Below are 26,755 nucleotides of genomic sequence, written 5' to 3' on the forward strand. Positions count from 1 at the left end.
AAGACCAAGCAACCGCTCTTTGCCTCTTCTGATCACCTCTAAGCAGATCCTTTGCCACGTTATATTCATAATGTCAACCACCTATCGCTCTGCTCTCTGGCACTGGGCTGCACTGCACTGCTTTATGCTACCACACAAGCGACTGTGCACTCTTAAACATATACTGCTCCCTGCCTCAGTACATAGAGATGCCATCCTCATGAGGATGATGAAATGGACAGCGGTGTTGGGTACCTTTCAGAGGTTGGCAGCACCACGAGAGATCGCAGTTCGTGGCACGCACTCCACCCGTGCTATTATTAGCACACACGGGCCCGGAGGAGCCGCTAGATACACCACGGTTTCGGTTTAGCAAAATTCTGAACGCTGCGACAAGCACTGGACACACAATTCACCACTAATCCTTTATGGGCTTCCAGAGTAGCGTGCTTCAACACCCCATCAGGGGTAACAAGCGCTACATAAATACAAACCTTTTCCCTCCTCTATCCTTCTGCTATCATTCTAATTCCAAATAACTGACTAACCTTCCACCACTTAAAAAGTACTTGCATGTTTCACTATGCTAATTCAACACTAATCTTCTATGGGTCCCGGAGTAGCGTGCTACTCGCCGAAAAAGCGCTTTGGCGCCTGGTCAGGGGTAGAACGGCTGCCGGGAAGAAAGAGAGGCAGAGTAGCCGCCCCGCGCTGAGAGAATCGAATCTGAATAGAAGATTTCCACGGAAAGTAAGTTTAGATAGGCTTTAGACTAGACTACAATAGGAGAGTTAGTACGTTATATTATACAGCGGGAGTCAATTTTATTTTAAACACGCTGCCGCATTATTGTTATCTCTATAGGTCCCTGGATTTGCTGGGACGCCGGATTCGTTTTAAAGGGCTATCACCCACGTGAATAACTGTAGGGAAGCTCTGAGATACCTGTAGAATGTAAGTACTTGGATAATGAAATGCACAACAATTACGCTTTTGGCCAATTCTATAGCACATTTGGGAATAAAGGTATAATTCATCGGTGTGCACTTGATAACATAGAGGGTGTTGTTTCTGTTTTTTCTGTTTTTTCAGCACTTGGTGCACTTAGAGGCTTGAGCTAGGGAATCAGACGGATAGGTCTTCCCCTTTTACACAGACACATATGGCGTTGTTTGGTAATGAAAGAGGGGTGATAGACTTAATTAGCCTGACCACTCCAAGGCTTTGGAAAATAGTTGAAAGATGTATATAGGTATATAGTGTATATAGAACCCTGACTTAGAATTCACATAGTAATGAATACATACAGTAATTGGTACCTTTTTGCATGATTTTGTAGACGGACTATTGCATTAGCCCAAGTCCTGATGAGGCCCATAGTAAGAGGGCTGAAACGCGTCGACACCTTTGTTTGAGAGAAGACCCCAGCCAAAATATTGGAAACTATACATGAAACAATTGGTTTCACAAGGAGTAAAAAGGACACTGAACAGATCCAAAAATTAAAAAACGATCTGGTATACTCTTTGTAAATAGGTCTGGAGGAGCTTACGGTCTAAGGAATGCTGAGGCTGTACTAGGAGCTAGTATCCTGTGTAAAAAATTGGGCTATCAGAATATACCGCAATACCAGTTTATCAGTGTTTGTATGTATATATATATATATATATATATATATATATATATATATATATATATATATATATATATGTAAAAAGTGATGTGTATATATATGTTTGTTTGTCTAAATGTGGCAAAAATAGACTCAAATGAATAAGAAGTCTAATTCTAGGTTATGTTATAATTACATTTAAAATCAAAAACACATAAAAAAGCGTTTTTCTGTTCTCTATATAGGGTTGGGTTACCGGAGGAAATAAAATGTAAGAATTAGATTCACCCAAATACAATATATTGGGTATAGGATGAGATAATTAAGTGGTCCCATTCTTGAATTAATATTGTGCTAGCTGAGTCCGAGGCATCATTTTGCTTTATAATAGTCGTCAGGGGTAGTAAGCGCTATATAAATGCAATTACAATACAATACATTATTATAGAGCAGGTGTGCCGGAGGGGGAGCAGGTCCGCAGGTCTTCTGTGAGTCACGCAATGTCTCCCGCCGGCTGTCGTACAATATAGGGTGACCAACCGTCCGTAAATTTCACGGACTGCCCGTTATTTGGGCCCTTTGTTCGTTGTCCGTGAGCATTTCTTTCACGAACGCCTTTTGTCTGTAATTTTGGGGATGGCAGCAAGAGGTGTCAGCTCGCACTTCTCTGAGGCTGCAGCAGCCCCTCTCCGACCTCGCTCAGTCTTTGTACAGGCCCATGGTCTGATCTGGCTGATTATCACCTAAAGAATGACAATGGGTCTAAGGTGTAGGGAAGCACGGGGTTGGAGGGGGGGGTGTGGGGAGGGTGTCAGAAAAGTGTTTCATGGCCCTTCCTTTGATCTGTGACTCGCAGATCAGCACAGGGCAGAGTAAAAAACAAGTAAATAAGGCTAGAATATTCATTGTAACGCTCAGCAGGGGGCGTGCAGAGGGGCAGGGGGTGCCAAAGTAGTAAAAGCGGTGACAGAAAGAAAATTAGCATAATGGTAAAAAAAAAAAAAAAGCACAAGGCAAATAGAGGGAGAAAGCGAAGGAAAAATAGAATGCAAATACTGAAAGAACGCTGGAAAGAAAGAGGAAGATTTACATTTAACAATGGAAGGAAGGACAAGAGGATGATAAAATGGAAACATGGAACACAAATGAATGTTAATGTGGAATATGGAATATGGAAATATGAAAAGAAAATGAATTATGAATTTAAAGAATAGAGAGAGACTGAGACTAAATTAAAGGATGCACAGACAGAAAGATAGAAAGAAAATAAATGGAGGATGTAAAGAAGGTGAATAGAAAGGACATAAGGAAAGAAAGAAAATTTAAAGACGGAAAGAATAAAACACACGTCAACATAGGTAAATGCACTTTTTGACCAAGTTTCTTACCTGCTGTAAAAAGCATAATTTTGCACTATTTTTGCAAACTTTTATCAGGGGAACAATTTTCACAGACTTCAAAATGAAAGACCAGGATAGCTCACTTTTCTCCTTTACTTAGTGCCATATAAAGTGTGGGTATTTTATTTTTCTGGCTACTCTCTTGCAATGGGTCCTTGTGTAGTTACAGCGCATGGCGTGCCGTCCTCTGCATAGGCCTAGGGCACTGCATGCTGCTTTTGACTGGGTGTGAGTGTTTGATTGATTCAGATGCTCCGTCCATCACCACCCCCTTTCGTACCACTTTTGGCCGCCATAAGTGTGGCAGGGTATGCTTAGACGTGAGTCCCTTGCTCACTTTGCCACTGGATTCAAGCAAGCCGGGCTGAAGACGGCTGGAATGCCAGAAACCGGTCCTCAGAAGCTTGTTTCCGGTCCAGGGAAGACATGGCTTGGCAGTTCGGGCTGGACTGTTCCCATGAGGCACAGGGTCAGACTGATTTGCATATAGCCATGTCTGAACTGGGGTGGCAGAGTGGGCTAAAGAACGGTGATGGATTAAACTCAGATCTTTTGACTGGGTGTGAGTGTTTGATTGATTCAGATGCTCCGTCCATCACCACCCCCTTTCGTACCACTTTTGGCCGCCATAAGTGTGGCAGGGTATGCTCAGACATGAGTCCCTTGCTCACTTTGCCACTGGATTCAAGCAAGCCGGGCTGAAGACGGCTGGAATGCCAGAAACCGGTCCTCGGAAGCTTGTTTCCGGTCCAGGGAAGACATGGCTTGGCAGTTCGGGCTGGACTGTTCCCATGAGGTACAGGGTCAGACTGATTTGCATATAGCCATGTCTGAACTGGGGTGGCAGAGTGGGCTAAATAACGGTGATGGATTCAACCCAGATCTTTTGACTGGGTGTGAGTGTTTGATTGATTCAGATGCTCCGTCCATCACCACCCCCTTTTGTACCGCTTTTGTGGAAGAGCCGTGCTGGAGAACTAAGCTACATTTTGAAACATCCGACAGGATGAAAGGCAAAGACTTCCGAGTGCTTTGCACTACTGCAATTTTTGGGCCATAACAAAATTGTCTCTTTAACTCTGGTGATTCATGTATCTCTTTGAGAGATCCGAGGTTTCACTAATCCCGGTTTTGACTCATAAAGAAGCATAGAGGCATAATGCACCTCTTGTAAGGCACAAAGTGTAACATGCAGCGTAAAGTATTTATGTGTATTATAATTGTAAAACAACCCCTACCACTAGGTTATATGTTACATCCTCAGTTTGTATTTCGGGGTCACTGGAATTGTGCAATTGTGCTGCTTCAACAGTTTTCGCTTGATGGATTTGTCACATGTGCCACATAATCCATCATTAGCTGAATATACCTTAAGCTTCTAATTTAAAAACAGTTGCTACCTCAAATGGTTAAAAAATAACGAATAGGGCAGTGATGTATTGCAAAGGCCCTTTGTAAAGGTTGACTGGTCACCTTCCTTTGCATATTACTATATTTGGGTGGTGTTATGCGTGTACTAATGAGGTGCAACCTATGACCACAAAGTGTTAAAATGTGCACAAATGAGAAAATAATATGGTAATACTATGACAAAATTTGCAGCATTACGCTGCATAAATTCCCTTTTCTTGAAAAAATAATTTAATCAACCCTGCAGCACAATTCAGCCCTCCCTGCTGCATAATTCCAGTGGCCCTGCATATAGTACCTAACAGTATGGATGCCTTGCGACTCATACACCTTGTAGCCCTCCTTGCCTTAAGTAACATTTCCTATACATTGATTTACATACTTATATGAGTCATTGTCTCTGAACAATAAGTGTGTGAGCTGAAGCGCTCAACACCCTACATTGGGCGGAGCAGCATTGTAAAATAAATGACATACACATGAGCGAGGGTCTATATAGCGATGAGGGGCACCATGTGAGGTAGATGGTGTGGGAATCTGAGCAGAGGGAGGTCTTTGGTGAAAGGGCGTAATGAAAGCTGAAGGTCTCTGCAGGCGTAATGAAGGCTGAAGGTCTCTGCATCCCCTGCAGTGCGGGTGGGACAACATTTCAAAGAAACCCCAAACTGTAAACAAAATATCATATGAAGTACCACAAAAAGAGCTGCACAGTTGCTCAAAACTGTAAACATACCAAAACGGTGAGGTGTACAATTGTCTCAACTTAATATAAACTTATTTTGACATGTATTTATGTTGGTTATCTATTTACTTACTTATACACTATTGTACGACCTTCTCTGATGTGTCTGAAAACGTAAATTTTGTCCGAAATTTCTGTCCTGAATTTTGACCTACTGTCCTGAATTTTTGTCCTGAATTTTGACCATTTGTCCTGAATTTTTACACTCACTGTCCTGAATTTGCACCTATGCCAGTTGGTCACCTGCCATCTGTAACCACGGCCCTTCAGGGGGGGGGGGGAAGCCTTCAGTACCACGTGCTTACAGGACTCCTCCTCTAGAGGGGATAACTAAACCAATACAAAGGGCTTGGACTATCACTTTTCAAGCAACTTCCTTTTGTAACATGTGTGATATGTTTTGCCTGGAGAAGCCAGACACCCACGAAAATCATAGACTACTACACATCGACATACTGGGGAATCCAAAGGCGCGTGCAATGAATGCACAGAATGTCCTACCCATAATGCCCTAGGAGGTGCAGTTTACTGCATAAAACACTTCTTCCATCTGAAAATGCATCTAAAAAGTTGTGAGGCAGAAATGGCAAGCCATCCTGCAGTCACACCCTCCTGTGCAAAGTGCTCCACAGTGCTTATGAAGCTCACAAAGCAAATGGGGAAGGCAACGAAAATCAAAGGGGCCCGTTTTTAATCACTACAAGAGACTAGTACGTAGCTTTTTGCACAAGGGAGCCCTACAGGAGACGTGCCAGCACCAGATATTTTTGAGGCAGACATATCTGGTCAGCAGATTGTATAGGGAAACTGCTAATGGACTATCTTGAGAGAGACACGGCAAAATATGGGCAAATACAAGAGATTGAATGTGCCCATTAACTTGCTTCGATGTGGTGGATCAGAAGGCTAAAATAGGCAACAACAAAAAGCTCAAATAAAGCCAATCTGGAGTCTCCCACCTAAAACAGGAGAATGCACATTTATGACTCCCTTCGTTCACAGGACACCATAATGTCAGCCCCTGCACCAATTTGTGTGGATAGCAAAAGAATATGCTGCAGAAACAACAGCTTAATTTCCTGATGCCAGAAGACTCCCTAGATCTGTGGACTATTCCCAAGCTCATGGGAATTCTCACCGTGCTTCATGACAACATGTTCTAGTTTATCCTGCTAGGCCATCTCAGCACAGGACCAAAGCACTAAATGAAACTCCGGTAGCGACTCCCCAGTTTGGTATGGATACAGCTAGGGAAGGGAAGCAAGTCAACACCAATGCACCTGCACACCAAGGATACCCATCATAGGTCTTGCTTCTCAACCAGGCTCCAAACCCTACAGTGGGACACCCACACATACCACCTGGCAAGAGTATTCCATCCAATCCCCTCTATATCATTAACCTAACTTGGTATTTCACTTTTATGTAAGCCCACAAGCGATCGCTTTGTATCCCTGATGGGGCAAAAGTCCTCTGCGTGGCTTTAGTATGCTTGCCACGCTTGCCACACTTGCCTCTGCACATTTTCCTGGGCAGGCCTGTGTGTTTCCTCCAGTGACTTTGAGAACCATTCAAGTATTCAAAAAGTGATGCACGTTGGTCATTTGGAAACACAAAGTACACCCCTTTTTAGATCGAGCCTAGAGCAGCGCATGCACTGCTTGCTCGACTTTTAGTAAGGGGCTTCAGAAATCGCCCCAAGCTCATCACACGCTCGTGAAGTGTTTTTTATTCTTCCTCACAGGCTAATGGGCTTTGCGTGCGTCTTTCAAATAAAGACAGCACGCAATTGGGCAAAGGTGGTTGCATGTCCCGCCTTTGCTCCGCCCACGGCTATTGGTGTCGGTTACCCGCACAGGCCACATCTGTTTTCAATGTATTTATCTATTTATTTATTTATTTATAACATTTATAAAGCGCACTGTTACCAGACGGTGTCCTGGCGCTGAATGAACGCTCCCCTGACTAAGCCCGAAATTAGTGAACAAAAAGCCACGTTTTCAATAGTTTCCAAAATGTCATTAACTCTGTGGTCTGTCTTAAGTCCAGTGGGAGAGCATTCCATGCCCTAGATGCCCCGAAAGAGAAGCTTTTGCCCCCCCCCCCCCCCAATCGAGCTCTCCTAATTCGTGGAATCCCGATCAGCCCCTGATCAGCTGACCTGAGATGGCTACCGGGCTTATACTGGGCTAAGCACGGAGGGCCCAGCCCCTGAGAGCCTTGAATTCTGTGCATAGGGCCTTAAAAGTAATCCTTTTTCGCACCGGAAGCCAGTGCAGCTTCACCAGCTCTTGGGAAACAGAGGCAAACTTGGGTGTGCCCGTGATGAGACGGGCCGATGCGTTTCGCAGCACCTGAAGTTTGTTGAGCAGCCCCTGTTGGGCATTGAGCAATAAGCTGTTACAATAATCAAGGCGGGACAGCACCAAGGCTGTTACCACTGTTTTCCTATACTCATCGGGCAAGAAGGGCAAAATCTTGCGTATTATCTTCAGTGTAAAATGGATGGCTGATGATAATGCATTAACTTGGGGCCTAAAGGTCATTTTGTCGTCAATCAGGACCCCAAGGTTCTTAACCTTCAAAACTGGGAGGGGCGGGAGGCCCAGCTCATCTGGCCACCATTTTGGGTTTTCAATTATCGTGCCCAGACGCGGGCGCGATAATTGAAGACAGATCGCTCGCTGTGGCACGCGCGCACCACCCATGGGCTTGTTTCCCTCTGGTTACCCAAATCTTCCATACAGCCAGAGAGGAACATGACCACGTTCGTCAAAAAGGCACGTTTGTACATAATGTATATAATCTAAACATGGGAGCAACCACATTAAGAAAGTTATAAAAAATAAATAGATTACGGAAATTAATACCAGCCTGTTCCACAGCAGCGGTGAGTCAGTGGTTTTATTTTATTGTCAGGATTTTAAGAAATGTTTCTGGTACTACCATTTTGAATAATTATTTCCATGCAAGAACCTCTTAATTTTATCAACACGCATGGGCACGCTTGGACATTTCCAGGTACTGACGGATCTGCACGCGAGGACAGTGCTACTTTTAAGCAGCCTCTAGTTGTGCTTTTTCAATAAAATGTACGAGTACAATGTTTTCCGTTTGAAAAGTTGTGTGTTTTAGGACTGGCGATGGGAGGGACGGTGAGAAGAAATGGGTAGGGAGTGTGAGCAGCGGCATAAGAAAACTTGAGCCCCCTTCCCCGCAGCGTATATACTGCCCGCCCCACCATTCCACCCTCACGCTCCAGGCCCAGTCAGGAGCTCTCAACCACCGCCACTGCACAGTGGCGGAAGGGGGCCCTGCCGCTCGGGGACACCTGCACCGCGGGGGCTATTGTGAGGGCGGGGCAACTGGACAGCAGTGTGGACTGAAAAAATCAGCCAGCGCTGGGCAAGTCAGGTCACTTACGTTTTTTTTGAGGGTGCAGTAGTCAACATGGACAATGGCGGGTTTGCCGGTGTGAGGCAAAAACAAACGTGATTTCGCAGCCAGCGATGTCCAGGTAATCGCACTTTTTTGTTGTTGTGGGGGAATAACAGACAGCAGAAGGAGGACAGGTGAGGGGGCATTGTGGATAACAGGAGGAGGGCGGGATGGCGGCTTTGGGGGCATCACGGATACAAAGGAGGACAGGATGGTGTGTGGGGGCACCATAAACAACTGAAGGAGCTTGAGTCCATCGACGACAACACAAGGAGGGCAGATGGCAGGGCATCACAGGCAACAGCAGACGGGAGGGCGCGTGGGGGCAAGCATCTCGGGGGGCGGAAGTGGGGCATCATTGACTAGCAGTTGTGAGCAATCATTGCTGACAAGGGAAGAAGGAGCAGAAGAACACGAGTCAGCCAGTTTGGAGAGAACACACACACACACACACACACACACTCACACACACACACACACTCCTTAAACACAAAGAAAAAAGTAGTACATAACAAGCATTTGCAATGCAATAGGTCTCGCATTAGGAAAGTGTGAGCTATTAGTATTGTAAATGACAATTATTTTTTTTAATATGTGTTGGCTTTGAAAATATATAAATTAATAGCATTGTTATTTACAAAGCCAATAGCTTACATTTCCTAATGCGAGTCCTATTGGCTATGGCAATGCTTGTTGTTAGCAAACAAGGACAGTGCTGTTGTGGTGCTGAGTGATGCTGTTGTGGTGCTGAGGGATACTGGGGTGGTGTCCCAGAGTGATGGGGTGGTGTCCCAGAGTGATGGGGTGGTGTCCCAGAGTGATGGGGTGGTGTCCCAGAGTGATGGGGTGGTGTCCCAGAGTGATGGGGGGGGGAGTCCCAGAGGGATGGGGGGGAGTCCCAGAGTGATGGGGTGGAGTCCCAGAGTGATGGGGTGGAGTCCCAGAGGGATGGGGTGGAGTCCCAGAGGGATGGGGTGGAGTCCCAGAGGGATGGGGTGGAGTCCCAGAGGGATGGGGTGGAGTCCCAGAGGGATGGGGTGGAGTCCCAGAGTGATGTGGTGGTGTCCCAGAGTGATGTGGTGGTGTCCCAGAGTGATGTGGTCGTGTCCCTCAGGGCTGTGGTCGTGTCCCTCAGGGCTGTGGTGGTGTCCCTCAGGGCTGTGGTGGTGTCCCTGAGTGATGATGTGGTGGTGTCCCTGAGTGATGATGTGGTGGTGTCCCTGAGTGATGATGTGGTGGTGTCCCTGAGTGATGATGTGGTGGTGTCCCGCACCGCACAGAACACTCTTACACACATACGCAGTCGGAACCCTAATGCAGTGCTACTGGTACCCAGAAAGTCACGGGAAAACAACATGCAGGCTCCGTGGCCCCAGCCTCCCTCCACCGTCTAGTTGAGCCAGATTGGCCTGTAACCCCAGATGGGAGATTACCAGCCCCTCCACCTGGATAACAGTCGGGAACTTCACCCACAGGTCTCAAAACATAATGGAGTCATGCAGTCTTAATATCTGCTTCCGAACTGCCTCGGAAGCATTCCTTCAACCCAGTCAATCTCTCTCGCTCCTACCTGGTGCCACAATGTCTTTGGGAGGGGCCAGGTGTGGAGAGGGCAGTAGATCCGCCGCGATGAGGGTAATAGGGGAACAACTAATGAATGGGGAGTAACACAGGAGAGCCTTTCACTAGCCCGACCGGTATGTGATGATCAGAGTCGTGCCCAGGCAATCCAAGCACACAGTCTGGTGCGCGTTGGTAGGGGTCGCACCAGACAATTCAGGTCTCAAAAATGAGGAGTTGCAAATTCCATGCATCCTTGGAAATGAGGCCCAATGACCGATGCACATTGAAATGGGTTGCACCCGACAATTCCGGTCAAACACACAGAATAGTTGCAAATTCCGTACCTCCCTGGAAAGGATGCACAACGGCCAGTGTACAATGATACATGATGCACCAGACCAGTCCAGTCACACACACAGGCGCAAGTTCAGCAGTGCCACATGAGGTAGAATGAGGCACTCCTACGGGTACACCCCACCTCTGAGGGTAGCACCCTGTGAACATCGCACGCAATGACCATGCAGTTGGCATGACACACAAGGAGATGCGGCAGGATAGACAAAACGGGTCACGCAGGATGTGGCAACAGGTGAATCCGCTACCAACTAGATGCTTATGAGTGTCAAGGTCCCTGTGGTACAGGAACCACACCCCTGGGATGCAGGCAAGATTTCTGGGGCTCCGCACTAGACAATCCGGTCTCCAGGCACAAGTCTTTGTTCCACATTCATACTGGAGTACTCATTGGGATTCAGTAGCTGATGTTGCCACTTGAGAGGGCATGGCTCTCCAGATGTCACAGGTAGATGGTGTAAGTAGATGGTGTAGGTCCTACGAGGGACCTTTATGATGTCCCCAAGATCTTTGGGAGAACAGCAGGCACGTTGACAGGCCCTTGGAGAGCAAAATTCAAGACGCCACACTTCAGCAGGTCTACGGCCCAGGCCAGCTAATATCCAACAAGGGCTTGCAGTAATCCTCCTTGTGCACAACAGAGCCCTTTGGCAGTGTGAACCATGCAGTCCGGGTTCTCTGCGGTCCATGTACCACAAAAGTATCTCACTACTTGCTGAAGGATGGCACCAGTAGTTATGCTATCCTGTGTCTGAACTTGGGAATGATGTAGGGGTTTCCCCTTGAACCACAGAATACTTCCTTAAATTGTAGGCCTGTCTGCAAGGGTGCCGTGGAATACAAATCTGAATCTTTAGTGGGGCCATGATCTGGCACCGGGAGGCCAAGTGTCAAAACTCTCTCTTTAATCAATCCCGTCCGGCCCTCAAATGGGAGAGGTCTTGTCGATCTTGCTATGCCCATGGTTTAGGACTGTCGCTGGGAATGCACAGACGTGCTCCTCCGACCTCAAGTGTCCACCGGAGACAGGCAACGCAGGCACACAAGACTTGGAGCATAGTAATGTCCATAGTCTATGAGAGGAATTTCTAAGCGAGTTATGTCAAACCCCCCTTTACCACTGGAAAGGGTTTGGCATGACAAATCCATTGATAGGAAATATAATGAGGCTGCTCTAGGGAAACACACTATTGCAGTCCGAAGTAATGTCAACCAGTACGCCATGTTAACCTATAGGAAGACCAAGCCTCATCATTGAGACAGGAGATGCCCAACTTATTCCATTGTCAGCAATACTCCCTCACAAGTGTCCACCATTGCATACAAAATACATAAATACGATAGATACCACCAACACAGCGTGGCAACTGATGGCAAAAAAAGCTAAGAAGCTTCCACTGTATGCGCCTGACTTACCTATAGCACATCACCCGGCGCTATCGGTGACGCAAGAAACGGTGGGCATGGACCTGCTACAACGTGCAGGAATTGATAAAATGGGCGACCTTTACGAGGAAGGGCGTTTTAAAACACTTGACACATTGAGTTATATCAGTAACCCGACGTTACTTTTCACTTTCACTTATCGCTTACAGAGGGCGATGAAGGAGTTATACACTGTATACCCTGAAGAGCCTCAGCAACTAATCTCCCTACAGTATCTGTTGACAACGCCCACAGCAGCGCATTTAGTTTCAGGACTATACACCAGATTACAGGAAGACATTGCGAACAACACGGACAGAATGAGGCTTAAATGGAATAGCGTTATAGATGACCCACTTTCTACGGAGGAATGGTCCGTAACATGTACGTTAACTGACATGCTTACCCCAAATGGCAACCTAAGAATCATTCACTACAAATACTTACATCAAACGTACTACACACCGCACAAACTGCACAGGTACGGTTTAAGTGCAGACTCAAGATGTAAGAGGTGTAGAATGGAAGGCGCAGATTTTATACATTTAGCTTGGGGTTGTCCAGGAATAGCGAACTATTGGGGAGAAGTGACAGAAGCACTAAGTGTAATGCTGGACACGCATATAGAATATTCAGTAAAAAAAGTGTGCCTATTGGGCCTAGTCCCGAACATACGAGCGAGAAAGCGTAAGTTCTGTGTAATCGCATTGTTAATGGCTAAGCGTAGAGTCTCAATTCTCTGGAACAGCAAAAAGCACCCTAAGTTAAAACACTGGTTGGCAGATCTCACATATTGTAAAGACACGTTAAATACGTACGAGGAGGAACTACCAGCAGGTGCTAGGCCCATAGACTACTGGATGTATCTAATTGAATACCTGAAGGGGAGGTGGACAACGACGGATGAGTGAACAGTGTTTTTCTTTTTTGTGTGTTTCCTCTGTTGGTAAGGCTCGTGATACCATGGGAACATCATGTCAGAAATCACTAGCGGAATACAACAAACTGAGAAGGAGTGAGAATGTTGTGATGCAGTGTTCTTTGTTGAGTTGTGGTAAAAGTTAAGGATGTGAATACATAAAAAATCTACAAAATGTTCTACTGTGACGCCATATTAGAAAAATATTTGCCTATTATGCAGTACAAGTACTAACTGTTAACACAAAAACGCCACCGGGCCTCCGGGATGCCGGTAAGAAAGGCTGTGTCACGCCAGTTGCTATCTTTATATTGCTTTGAATATCACGCGGTTGTAGGCAAAAAAAGCGGTGTACTGTATGAACAATGCAATAAAACAGTTTGAACTTCAAAAAAAAAAAAAAAAAAAAGACCAAGCTTCATAGGTAGTGAAAAGACATTCAGGTATTCCGCCCTACCTGGGCGCATGTGCACTAGTGTGCAACGGCAAACTGGACGCAGGTTTACTAATAAGAGTGTCAGTGCGCACGTACAGGCCTGCACTCGCAATCTCGGGAACCCTTGGATGCGGGTGCGCACATACAGCGGCCTACAATGGCAGGTTGCTCATGAGTTTAATCACAATAGATGTCCGTGCGCACACACCTGTCTGCGATGGCAGACCGGCCCCATGTTTCAGAACATCGAGTCAGTAAGGGTAGGATGGGCACACACCGCCCCCACACACCCCCGCCCCAGGGAAAACATGCAACGCATACTATTGTGTCGCGGTTGGCCCTTCCAAAATGCAAGCCAGCCCATTGGGGGTAATTTTTTGACAATTGAGAGGTTACTTTTCCCCTCGGGGGATTGTAACCCAGGTGAAAACAAACATCTCCATTACCCCAAAAAATAAAAGTGACCTTATGCAATGTAACTGGTACTCATGTGAAAAACCTTCTGGGGTCGAGTTAGCGCTATATAAAACCGCAACAAAATTAACTGTGCAAAAGAGTATGAGAGTCAGCTCTTCTGACACTCCTGGGCACATTGTTTTAGCCACAGAGACTTTTTTGTTGTTGTTTAAACAAAGCAACACAAAAAACTAACAAAGCTATAGCGCATTTCTTTTGTTCCTTTGCTTCCAGGACACATAACATGGGTGATGCATGGACATGCTCGTGTTTTCATCCTTTATTTTTGATGCACATCCATATCAACAAAGACTTGCAGACATGGATTTGCCCCAAAAGCTTTTCATTATTTCCTCTCCGCACGAGTGCTGCATCCTGCAGTGGAAGGGGCCCCTTTTGGCACTAAACCTATCCTGACCATAATGCAGACACCCTCGCGCTACTGCACTGGTATACTTGTGTGTCTGCATTGGTGCAAGGCAGCACACAGTGAGACAGGGAATGGAGGGAGCAGACCTGCACCATTTTTGGGAAGATATGCTCCAGTCCTGCTCGTTCCCGGTGACGCGACGCAGTGTAGAAACCTTGCTTGCTGCATTGTGTGACTTTACCCATGAAGTATGCTGCAGTATTGCTTAGGTGGCAAGTTGAAGTAATACTTTAGGTTTTTTCAGTGACAAATGTGAGCAGGGGGTTTGCGGTACTCAGCAGCGGAATTTAATCATGAACACCGGCACTTTTCATGAGCACCAGTTACGGACACATTAATTTACGGGGAGATTAAGTGATTTGCCCAGAATCACAAGGTGTTTAGCCAAGGCAGAGACTCCAACCTGGTTTTCCAGCTCTGGACCATTACACCACATCCTCTTCCCACGTTCATGGTTTGCAGTTGGTTCTGTTTTAGGCGGCACTAACAGGAGTATTGATGCAAGCTGCCTCCTGACGAGAGCCCCGGCACTTATTTCTTTTTACAAATTAACCACTGGTTTTTTTGGGTCTTTGGAGAAGTTTATTGGAGGAATTCTTCAGCTCACAGAATCGATAAGCTAAAAGCTTTTTTGATTTTCCACTGTTTCTCACACACCCACCCATTGTTTTATAACTTTAATTCTGCACAGATCAAAAGCATTGCAGAAGGGAGGCTTGCAAACAGGTTTTAGACAGTCCGAGATGGCGCTTCGGTGGATGACTGCTGCCTCAAGTTATTTGTGACAGCTCAGAGACAACATCTGGCATAGAGGAGAATGGAGCAGAATCTTAAAGTGATTCTTCAGTCAGTGGAGTTTTATCTGATGACTCGTCTTCTAGGGATTCTGAGGAACATGGTCATGGCAGTCGTGATGTCCCTTTGCATGCACATTCTGTGCAGCAGAGAGACACCAGCAGGGTAGACCAAAAGAGGGAGCACAGACAGAGTGCTCTCTTGGCAGCCCCCCAGTTTAATGCTGCCCCAAATACCCCTGTTCACTACAAATGCAGGATGTGAAGTCAATACAGTAATTTTTGCCTATTGACTATGCTCATCTCTTTCTGGATGTTGACTTTCTTGAGGAAAATGTGCACCAAAGAAATTAGCATACCAAACCGTGGTGCATGGAGGCACTCTTGGGACTCATTCTAGGACATGCCAGGGGACTCCCACTTCACTTGGAGAGTTTAAGAAATTTCTGGGCCTAATGCTCAAAATTGGAATAATGTACAAATCGCATGTACAGTCCTACTGGTCTAGTTGCATGGCTTGGGTAACGCCCAGCGTTGCACTGATCAGAGCTCGGTTTATGGTATTGCAGCATATGCAGCACTTCAATGATAATTCTGCTGAACAGCCCTGGGACCACCTAGACCATGACAGGTTCAAGGGTTGGCCTGCTGTGGTACATTTGTATTTCAAAGAATCTAGCCATTGGTGAGTCTGTGATCCTGTACAAAGGGCTGTTCAGGCAGTACATACCGAGTAAAAAAGATTGTTACGGCATCAAGATGTATAAGCTGTACGAGAGCCCTACAGGTTATTTATACAGCCGAGAGTGTATACAGGGAAGGACTCCACTCAAAATCTTGTGCCCTTCTATGCTAGGAATCATGGAAAAGATTACTTGGGAGCTCATCCAACTATTTCTTAATAAAAGGTAAGTACCTTTACATGGACAACTTCCACAAAGGAGTAGCGGTTCAGAGAGCTGCACCAAAGCAGATACTGTGGCAGGAGGCACAGTTCGATTACGTAGCAAAGGATTCCTGCAGGAGTTGCTTGTAAAGAGCTAAAAAATCCCAGAGCACTGCGTGGCATTCAAACAAACTGCTCACAGTCAGAGTCACTGGCAGGATATGTACATGCTCACTACAATCCATGATGAGAGCATGCTTGTGGGTAGTTGGTCAAAGTTCACCTATATACTTGATTAAAACATGTACATGGGCGGAGTGGATGAGAATGGCCTGGTACTTCAGGCAAATAATACGAGTCATAAAACTTACACATGGTTTAAGAAGCAGTTTACCCACACAATCTAGTTGGAAACATACAACGTGTATGTTGTTTAGCATCAGACCAGCACAGGAAGTCTGAGCTCTTTCCTTGACTTTCAGTTGACTGCCATTGAAAGTCTTTCTGCTGCAGAAGCAGTGGCCTCCACTTCATCTGGTGTGGAGGACGTGGCAAAACTGCAGAATGGGCACTTTTCAGACCGCTTTACAGCACAAGCTGTAAAGACTCAACCATATCGTCTCTGCAGAGTCCGTGCTAACCATGAAAAGAGGCTTGAGACCTTGTTACCATTCTCAGGGAACATCTCAGCCAGATTTATGCCCTCCAACATGTTTCACGTTGTACTATACAATGGGCCACTACCTTCCCAAGCAAGCAGCCTTTGAAATGGTTTCATCTAGTTGAGAGAATCTGGCACTTGTTTATGGCCTTGCCTGACACTTTTACCCACTGTCAAAATGTGGCAGATGTTCTGCTCACCTTATGCTTAGTCCATCACAGTCCATTACAGCCCATTACAGTTACAGCACTGCACATAACGGTGGACATAACATAGGCTACGTTGTCTCAGAGAACCCGGAGTGGCAAAACCTTAAGTCTTTAGTAGTTTTTGAAGCGCTCTTTAGGGAATTTAGAAAAGCCTTCACCAGCATGTTTACCTTAGTTTTAAGGTAGATATGCTCACTCACTTTGAGGGATCTAGGCACCAAGGAACCCTTGGAGACTCTCAAACTTGCATCCAGAACCTGGAAGGAGTTGGATTTAGCACAGCGAGTGAGCTAAAAGCGCATGAAAGGCACCTCTTCTTGAGCCTCATGTGGCTCTCATGGAAACAGTTAGCAACGGTTAACTTCGCACATGTTCAGTTTCGCTCAGAATATCGAGGGAGGCAGATTCTTGACAGTTAGATAGAACTTAGTTCATGTTTTTTTTCTTTCCATTTTTGAAGTTCAGAAGCTTGTTGGGGCACTAACTGAAACCATATGCGTGTAAAGATTTGCTTGTGTATGCAAGTTGGTTGATCACTGGGTGAGAGGTGGTTTAACTGGTTATTCCGTCCCGTCGTGCATGAATGTAATGGACCCTTGAGTGGCGGAAGTATGTTCATGTGAGTGTACTGCTGTGTTGGATGGGTCCAGTGGTTGGCAGTATGAAAGTTTCTGTCCGTGAATGTACTGTAAAGTATTTAGTGCCATGACACAGCTTTACGGCTATCCTTCTGTAGTATTGGGTTCAATATTCTGCTATTAGCATCTGCTCTTTGAAGCTAGTACTTCTGGGGGTGCAAAAACCAACCTACATAAGTGGTGGTTTAACTTCAAATGGAATAGTAATAACCCCTCAAATTTTAAAGAGCTGAATAGCCAGGTGTCCAGAGTGTTTTAACTTGCATTGATCCTACTCACTTTCCTACAACACCCTGCAAACTTGAACTTTTAAGTAAATTGCAAAGATCACACAATTATTTACATTTCGTGATGGAAATTTCTGGAATCTTTGGTGATCCACAAATAGCCAACCTCCCAGTGTCCCCAAATGAACCCAATTTGAGGGTTGGCCTAGCGGCCACAATAGATTCCAGCTCAAAGCGAACATGGACATTTTTTTATCCAATTCATAACCAAGGGGTTTTTATATACTGTGGGTAACTATGCAAGTTTGAACCAGTGATTGGTCGCCGTCAGGGAAACCTACCAAACTCACACATTCCTGAAAACTAAACTCCACAAGGTTTTCTTATCCAGTAGCACTGTGTAAACCTCAAACTTTGGGTCAAAACATACATTTTTCTCACATTTCTCTGCAGAAGTTTACAGAATATGCGAAAACTTCCTACCACACAGTGTTCCACCTGGTCTCCCAACAACTACAGTACCTCACTTGTATGGGTGGGTCAAGATACCCAAACACAAAAGGCCCTAAAAAAACTACATGGACAGAGCAGCAGAAGGGGCATTGTGGTACTGGGGGGGGGGGTGCCTTGTGTGGATCCAGTGACTTTTTAACCCACAATGCCTAGTAAACCTCAAACTTTGCCTAAACTCATGTATTTCCTTACATTTTAGTGATGAAAGCTTCCAGAATCAGCAGAAATCCACAAAATTCCTACCATCCAGAATAAGCCCATAAAAACACTGCTCCACTTGTGCCCTCAAGCATCTATAATGCAGAACATCCACACTACATAGGACACCTCCCAAGCTCTCTACATGTATGAACTACTCAGCTTCCAGACATTGTTAAAAGCAAACTCTTCGTTAGGAGCTTCGTCACTGGCACCATAAAAATCCTCTAACGGACAGCTTTGAAGCAAGCCCAAAGACTACTCCAATCAAAAAACAGAGAGAATCCTGGAAGAAATGAAAAAAAAGAACTTCAAATGGCTTCCAACTTGGACTTCTAACCTGCCTGGAAAAAAAAGATCCCACTGGACTTCTGTTCCTGAGGAGATATTTGAAGGATGCGTGAGACTCAAGTTGCACTTTAACTGAATTTCTGAAGTAAGCAGAGTTCCACGAACATGTCTGATCTTCTCAAGAAAAGAATCCACAGGTATTCTTCAATAGCTGTAAAACTCAAAGATAAGTCTCCACTGATCTAGACCAAGTAAATTCTCATTTTTGGTTAAGGTTTATGAGCTGTTCTACGAAGCATACAAAGGAGAGAGTGCTCAAACCCAAGTGTAAGCAAACAACGGTTTTCAAAAGTTTGTAAAGACTGAAAAGATATTAAGAAAAAATAAACAAGGTGATAAAGATTGTTCTGCAACGTGAATAATAAATAGCAAAACAGTATCAATTACAGGAGGACTATAAATGAAGGCAGTTAAAGAAACAAATATGAGGCTCTAGTCAATCTTCCTTAGAAGAGCCGTTAAGACTTCAAGAGAACTTGGTGAGGAAGGAGTTACAAAAGAAGAGAGCTAAAGAGACAGTGAAGAGAATTAATCGGAATATGCGAGGGATATAAGTGCAAATAGCAACATTATGTTTATATACTTGTCAGGCTGAACATAGAGTACAGAGCAAAAGTAGGCTTTCCCAATTAATACATTGAACCAGTGAAGGAGAGAAGTAGCTCAGCAACCTGTAGTATATATTACCCACTGGCAGTCGTCAGTAGGTAGTTATAGTTAGGACCTAGTTTACATAGGAAAAGCGTGGTTTGATTTGCCAATAACTTTGGAACCGTTAGTCGAATCATCGCATAATTTTCTAAACTAATGTTGCAGTCACATCAGCTGCTGTCTTGAAAATTTCGGAGTGATCCGTCCAACGGGGGCTGAGAAAAAGGGGGGGGGTCCCAAAACACTTTTTCTCCATGTTAATATCCATAGGAAACTTTTGATGCGGCTACTGCTGAACGGAATTACACCAAATTTGGCAGAAAGGTAGCTCTTGGGTCAGAAAGCACTCTTTGTTAAATGGTGTAAATCTGTTCTGTAGTTCCTGAGAAATGTAAAGAATTCTCAAATATACAATTGTGGCTGCGGAGGATCCGCGAACATTCCCAATTTCGTGCCCGAGATCGGATTGGCTGCCGACACTTCAAACTAGGAAGTGTTGGCTGCCCTCTTGTGACTAGGTAGAACTAAACCACAAGCAAAAATGTTAAAATACAGGAAAGGGGGCAGGGTAGAAACACCCCGACACCCTGGGCCTGTTCAGGGAGTCCAAAACATTTTTTTAAAAAATGTGCCTGGATTTCCGGTGGAGCTGCAAATCCGGCCAAAAAATTCAAATAAAACAAAGCACAGGACATTGCAGTTTGCTATAGGAAGGCGGGAGTATGTACCACTCCCGCCATCCCAGGGCAAACAAGTGCTCCGGTTTGAACATGCACAAGGACTTTGCTCACGCTTGTTCAAAGTGGAGCACCTCACTTTTTACACCCAGGGAGTCGCATCTTAGCAGCGCCCCTGGGAAACAAGGAATGTCGGCTCATGCAGGAGGCGGAAGCCGGCTGGGACCGCAGGTTCCTTCAGGCACCCCCGCCGTCCCCAAGGAGATGGACAATGCCCCGGGGTATGGGGTCCTCAAGGAGATGGCCATGCCAGGGGGGTGGGGTCTCCGGGATGAATAAGGAATGGGAAGGGGGCCACGCGGCTCCCCCTCTCTGAACAGATAGGTTTTTTTAACACAAAAAATTGCCGGGCGCCAGAGGATAGGGTCCCTGGGGCCGTAATCCTGAGGCAGGGCTAAGATGATAAAAGATGCATGGGGGCTCCTTCCCCCCACGCAGCCCCGGGGACCGCCACCTCCCAGGAATATTTTTAAAATGGGAGGGGAGGCAGTGTGTACCCACTAGTAGAGACATAACTGCCCCTGGGGACTGCCAGCCTCCAGGGCCGGCTCCAGCAATGTCCCAGGGTGCCCACCCTGGATATTGCAGTTTTCTATGGGATGGTGGGAGCACCACTTCTGCCATCCCATAGCAGACAAGTGCTCCGGTTTTACATGCTGCATTGCTGTATTGCAACTTATATACACTACAGGATCCTATTGACTGCTAAACATTTGTCATCTATTGCACACTTGATAAGGCAAAGACAGAGTTAATTATCAAACAGTGGCAATCTCTAAACAGGAATCAAAAGAATCTTGGTAAAATTTAATTGGCTTGATTCACCCCTTCCATTTCCACCTATATCAAGACCTAGGGATCTACATCAATCCCAGAATTTTAATAAATGAAAATTTGAAGAGGAACGCCCAAACTGATTGGTACTAGCTAACCCTTCTACAATATCACAAACCCTCCTGCCCAACAAACCCTTTCTACCCACAGTCAAAGCTCTCAGATTCTTAAACCGATTCTGGGCATGGACCTATGGTTTTCACTCCACCACGCCTACATGAACGCTGTCCACCATACAGCCATTCGCCTCTATGCACCTAGAACAATTCTCTTCAATGGGTCAACCTTACAGCAATCATCAGATACTAATAGTTTGCATCATTTACAAATCCAGCCAGCAGGCACGACACTAAGACTGCAGCTAACACACACACAAAAAAGTGGGCCTTCATGTAAATGTAAATGTAAATGTGGGATACTTGTATAGCGCACAGTTACTCTACCCGAGTGTCCCGGCGCTGTAGACCGCTGGGGAACCCGTCCTGGTTTTCCCTGTGAGATGGTCCCTTTTCTGGGTATCTCCAGGGTGAAACCAGGCATCCCTGGCGTCTGTGGGGGGCCGTTGTAGAGATGAGGCAAGCTAATGCCCAGAGTTGCCGAGTGTGCTCCCCGGTCGGAGTAGGCACCGATGCGAGAATTATCAGTCCGCTGACCCTGGTCCAAGACCCTGCCGCGTCGGGAATCGAACCCTGGTCCCGGGCCGTTCTCTGCACTCGGGTCTGCCGCCTCTAACCAGTGAGCCACACCTCTCCATGTAACACTATGGCCCACACTCCTTGAACAACTTCAGACGGTTTTAATTTGAACACATTTTCTAACTGCCCTATTTCATTACCAGAATTCTCTAAATTGCCTAATAACTACTGTACTAGGTAAAGAGCACTGCTACTCTTGGCACTAGGTTGACACATATTAATGCCGCCAAGAAATAAGGGATAAACTGAAAAATTCGAAATTTAATTCTGGGAAACCCGAAAAGATTTGGCATGACATTGGGTAAGTAATGTGGTTTGCTTATTTTACTTTACTCAAGTTACATTCTTAAAGTAGAATTCCTTTAACGCTGCTGACGTCTAGAGCTCCCATGTGCTTCAATATAGAATTATGTCAAGTGGGATATTGAAGTTATTGTCTTTGCACTCTGAGCCTCACCCTCGTAGAGGTTCACTGGAAAGCTTAAGTTAGTGCCAAGACAGTCACTGGAATATTTGTTCAATTCAGAATTGCACTAGCGACATACAAAAGGCTTTAAAAAACATACAGGCCTGAAGAAAAGCTATGATGCAACACGGTTTACTAAAACAGATGCCAAGACATTCACTGGAATGTTCGTTCAATTCGGAACTGGCCCGTGGACAGGCAAAAGGCTTTGAAAAACACACAGGCCTGAAGAAAAGCTATAATGCATTACGGTTTACTAAAACAAATGACACAGGGCTTACTTTGGCAACACAAAATATCAGCAGTCTTGTAAGCATCGGCAAGGCCAATGGGTGTCCCTTATGCAAGAGCTACTGGCTTTGCGAATGTGTCTAAGACATTCAGGACATACTGCACACCAACGTGGCTCTGATCAGCATGGCTAAAGGTTAGTGGTGTGGAGTGTCAGAGTGGAATGGTGAGGCATATTGTGGTGTGGAATGGCATAGAGTGTTGTGTATTGGAGTAGCATAGGGTGGAGAGGTGTAGAGTGGCGTACAGTAGAGAAGAGGATTGGTGTAGGGGTGCACAGAGTAGAGTAGAGAGGGGTAGAGTGCAGTGGCATAGTGTGGTGCAGGGTAGAATATAGTGCCATAGAGTGCAGTGGCATAGAGTTGACTGATGCAGAGTAAAGAGAATGCAGCAGCATAGAATTCAGTGGCGTAATGCAGCATCAAAGAATGCTGAGATGTAGATTAGAGTGTTGCATAGTAGAGAGCAGTGGCAAAGAGTGCAGTGGCATAGAATGCAGTAGAGTGGTGTAGAGTAGAGTGCAGTGGCATTGAGCTGAGTGGCGCAGAGTAGATTATTTCATAGTAGAGTGAAGAGGCATAGAGTGAAGTGGTGCATGGTTAAAGTCTAACGAAGTAGAGTAATATGGTGTAGAGTGCAGTGGCATAGAGAATAGTGGTGCAGAGTAGATTAGAGTGATGTACAGTGCATTGACAGAGTGCAGTGACGTAGTGTAGTGGTCCAGAGTGGAGTGGAGTGGAGTAGAATGGAATTGTGCAGGGTAGATTAGAGTGACCAAGACTGGGATGGTGTAGAGTGCAGTGGCGAAGACTGCAGTGGTGTAGATTACGGTGAGATAGTGCCTGAGTATAGTAAAGAGGCATAGAGTGGAGAAGCATACAGTGGAGGGGCGCAGAGTGGAGTGGCGTAGACTAGAGTGATAAAAAGTGCAGGGATTATTGAGTAATATGTTTTTAGAACATGTATTCTAACATGATGTTGCTTAGTACGAATAAACAGCACTGTTTTTTTGCCTTTTTATTTGAATATGAAGTAGTCAATATGTATTATGACCTGATGCAGTTCATTGCGAAGCTTAAAAAAGACATCTTCACACGTCGCATTACATCCTGGGCAAAAATCTCCCCCAACAAACTCAAGGTTACATCGACTACTACCATTCCTCGTGGCTGCAAGCTTCATATCTCCCCCTCACCACTATTCAATTGAACCACCACTGGCCAAATCTACAATAATGGTAAGATCCTAGTGCACAGATTTGCACCTTTCACTATTTGACTAAATCTACCCAATCCTCATCACTGCCCTACTGCAAGCCCCCTCCATCAAACAATTCAACATGTTATCTTACCCCTTACAACCTCGTAACACGGTACTTTTACCCCTCCAACGTTCACTTTACCACCACCCAAAGTTTCTCCCCATCCCCAACTTCTACCTCTTTCCCCAATCATTTACTTTCCCTTAACTTGTCACAACTTGCAACCCCCCAACCAGACCCTACTAGCATAATCCTATCCCACCAGATAACACAGACCAGCCCATTCTACCATACCCCACCCTCATGCCAATCCACACTCCTACTCGCCTGGCATTCACACACAGAACACCCCCTCCACAATGACAACCCTCAAGCTACACCCTACTCACCTCTTACATTCATCACTGCTGGTTAGTTCTCCCTCCCCATCAACATTATCACACCCCTCATCCATAGTAGCTACCATCCCACTGTTGCGTCTCCTCATTTGATGACTCCTGGTCTCAAAACCGTAAGACAAGTCTTATTACTTCACAAGACCCTTACGGAATCCACACACTTTAAACCACACCCCTGGATTTCGTCACCGCCCCTCGCTAACTGAACAATCCACCTCACCTAAATCTACCTCTTTCCAGCTATGCACACATTCCCTTTACTCACTCTGGCTACCAATCTCTTTCATTCGCTCACTTTACTACTTACCCTCACATGACATCAGCACACATTAAGTGGTAACCAGCCCCACCTCACTTAATTACCACAACTAAGACCACCTTTCACACCCCCACTGAGACCACACAACATACCTCACAACATGGTGCTCCACCTCTTTGCACCTTACACTACTCTCAGCCTCGATCACCCACACAACATACTCACCTCCCACACACGACATGCCACACCCCCTTCCGTCAAACCCTATCTCCCAATCCTTTGTCTCCCGAAACCCACTGCTTAGAGTACAAACTAGTTCTCATCAGCTCGAAACTCTCAGCTCGATTAGACTTTTTGTCTAGCTAAACAACTATCTTTTTAGACTATCTCCACACACTCTCTTCACCAGCCTAGGACACACTATCTTCTGTGCTCAATACCTAGAAGCAGTTGTTTACCTCAACCAACAAGATTCACACCCACTCTCTCCTGACATTGCCAACTAGCACCCACCTACCCCAATTTCCTCTACTCCCTTTGCTCCTTCTCACCACTTTAAAAAACAGAGAATCACAACTATTTCCCTCACCTGATTCAAACACAAGTCTTGTCCAAAGTCGATGCCTCTATATAGAGAACAATCTCTATGATAACTAAAATCTGACACCCCTCACACCAAATCCATTACCTCATCTCTACGCACCATGCTTCACAACTGTCGATCTGCTATGAAGCACAAAACCTGAAATCTCCAAAATCATCTCTCAATACCAGCTTTACCTCTTAATCCTGATTCAGACCTGGTTCAACGGTACATCCCACAACACCTTTGCTCTTCTACTTCCTCCAAACTACTCCATCATCAGAAAGGACCAAGAAGGCAGAGTCATCTGCCAATATTCATTCCAATGCAGGGAGATAACAAAATGGTCCCTTCTCCACGTTTCAATGACTTATCTAGGCCTATGCGCTCAACAAAACTCACTTCAGAATAAATGCAATCTACCACCCAACAGGTAATAACATTGCCTTTTTGGAGGAATGCACGGACTTAACAGACCAAACCACCTGAAGCAACAAAATGATTTTCTGGGAGATTTCAACCTTCACTGGGGCACCACAGAAGACTCTACAGTGAAACACTTCACCTCCACTCTCCTCAACAATGATTTGATCCAAAAAATCATAAGCCAACAGACACTTAAGGGCTCATCTCTAGACTCAATAACCTCCAAAGAAGTCATGCTCTCAGTGAATGATCCAATCCCAGTAGACTGGTCCGATCACTTCCCCATTCCCTTTATCCTACGACTCTCTCACACCATGTTAATGGGCCAACCTAAATGAGTAACTACCTAGTTTCTAGAGACCAGAAACACTATTCTTAGCAACATTATTCAAAAGATACCTCCCCCATATAAGTGAGTGACGCTACCTCCCACATCACATCTCTGATGCGCTTAATGTTGCAGATCCATTCCAAAGCAAAAGAAAAACATCCTAAACCATCAGCGCCTTGGCTTTGTAAGACGCCTTAAGAGGATAGGAAAACCTTACGAATCATAGAAAATAAATGAAGATCGTTGCCCTCCACCACCAACCTCACTTGCATCAGAAATGCGAGGTCCCAATACAAATCACATTTGGCCCTAGCTGGACTCAGCCAACAACGGATCAAAGCAACTCTTCCATCTGGTCACAACCCTAAACAACTTCTCCTAGCACATATTGAGCAAATTTCAAGACCTACCATCAAAGCAAAGGAGTTTCTTCAGTTCTTCGACACCAAAGTTCAACAGCTACTACATCATGATGTCCACCCTACCTCTCCGCTGGCATGCAAATACACAAAGACTTGGCAACTATTTAATTCCCTTACAGAAGACGACTTAATCAAGATTATCATAAAAACAAAACCATCAAAACGCTTTGTACACCTAATCCCTGGTGACACTGCAAAAGACCTATATACTCACCTGCCTCCCTACTGGAAAAACAAGGTGAATGTCTCTTTCAGCCAAGGAGCATTTACTGATTGCCTCAAAAGTGGACAAGTCACTCAACAATTATTTCCCAATCTCTAATTTCCCTTTCCTCTCAAAAATCATTAAAAGATGTGTAGCAGAGCACGTACCCCAACACATCAAAAAAGACCTCCTAGATGAATTCCTATCTAGTTTCAATCTGGAATTCAGCACAGAAACCACTCTATTACAGATGGTCGACAATGCTCTTCGAATTCTAGATCCTTGCCTCCTAATTTTTCTAGACCCATCATCAACCTTCAACACAATAAACCACCACATGCTCCTAGACACACTCAAAAATCGAATAGGCATTGTTGGAATGGTCCTGACATGGTTCACTTCATTTCTCATAGGCAGGTCGAGGCAAGTAAAAATTGTTGGCCTTCTTTCCTCACCGACTGCCTTGGGCCAAGGTGTCTCCCATGGGTCCATCCTTGACCCAAACCTATTCAACTTGTACATCGAGCCACTCAAGTCCTTATTAAGAAGTCCAGG

The 26,755-nt window shown here is 45.4% G+C and overlaps 1 protein-coding gene across 1 annotated transcript in view; it reads right to left on the minus strand.

Annotated features, from left to right (window-relative positions):
* Positions 1–26,755, minus strand: part of ARRB2 (arrestin beta 2) — a 269,502-nt gene that overhangs the window by 187,804 nt on the left and 54,943 nt on the right. The window lies entirely within an intron of this gene.

This window comes from Lissotriton vulgaris, chromosome 12 (genome assembly GCF_964263255.1).
Source record: "Lissotriton vulgaris chromosome 12, aLisVul1.2, whole genome shotgun sequence".
Lineage (NCBI taxonomy): Eukaryota > Metazoa > Chordata > Amphibia > Caudata > Salamandridae > Lissotriton > Lissotriton vulgaris.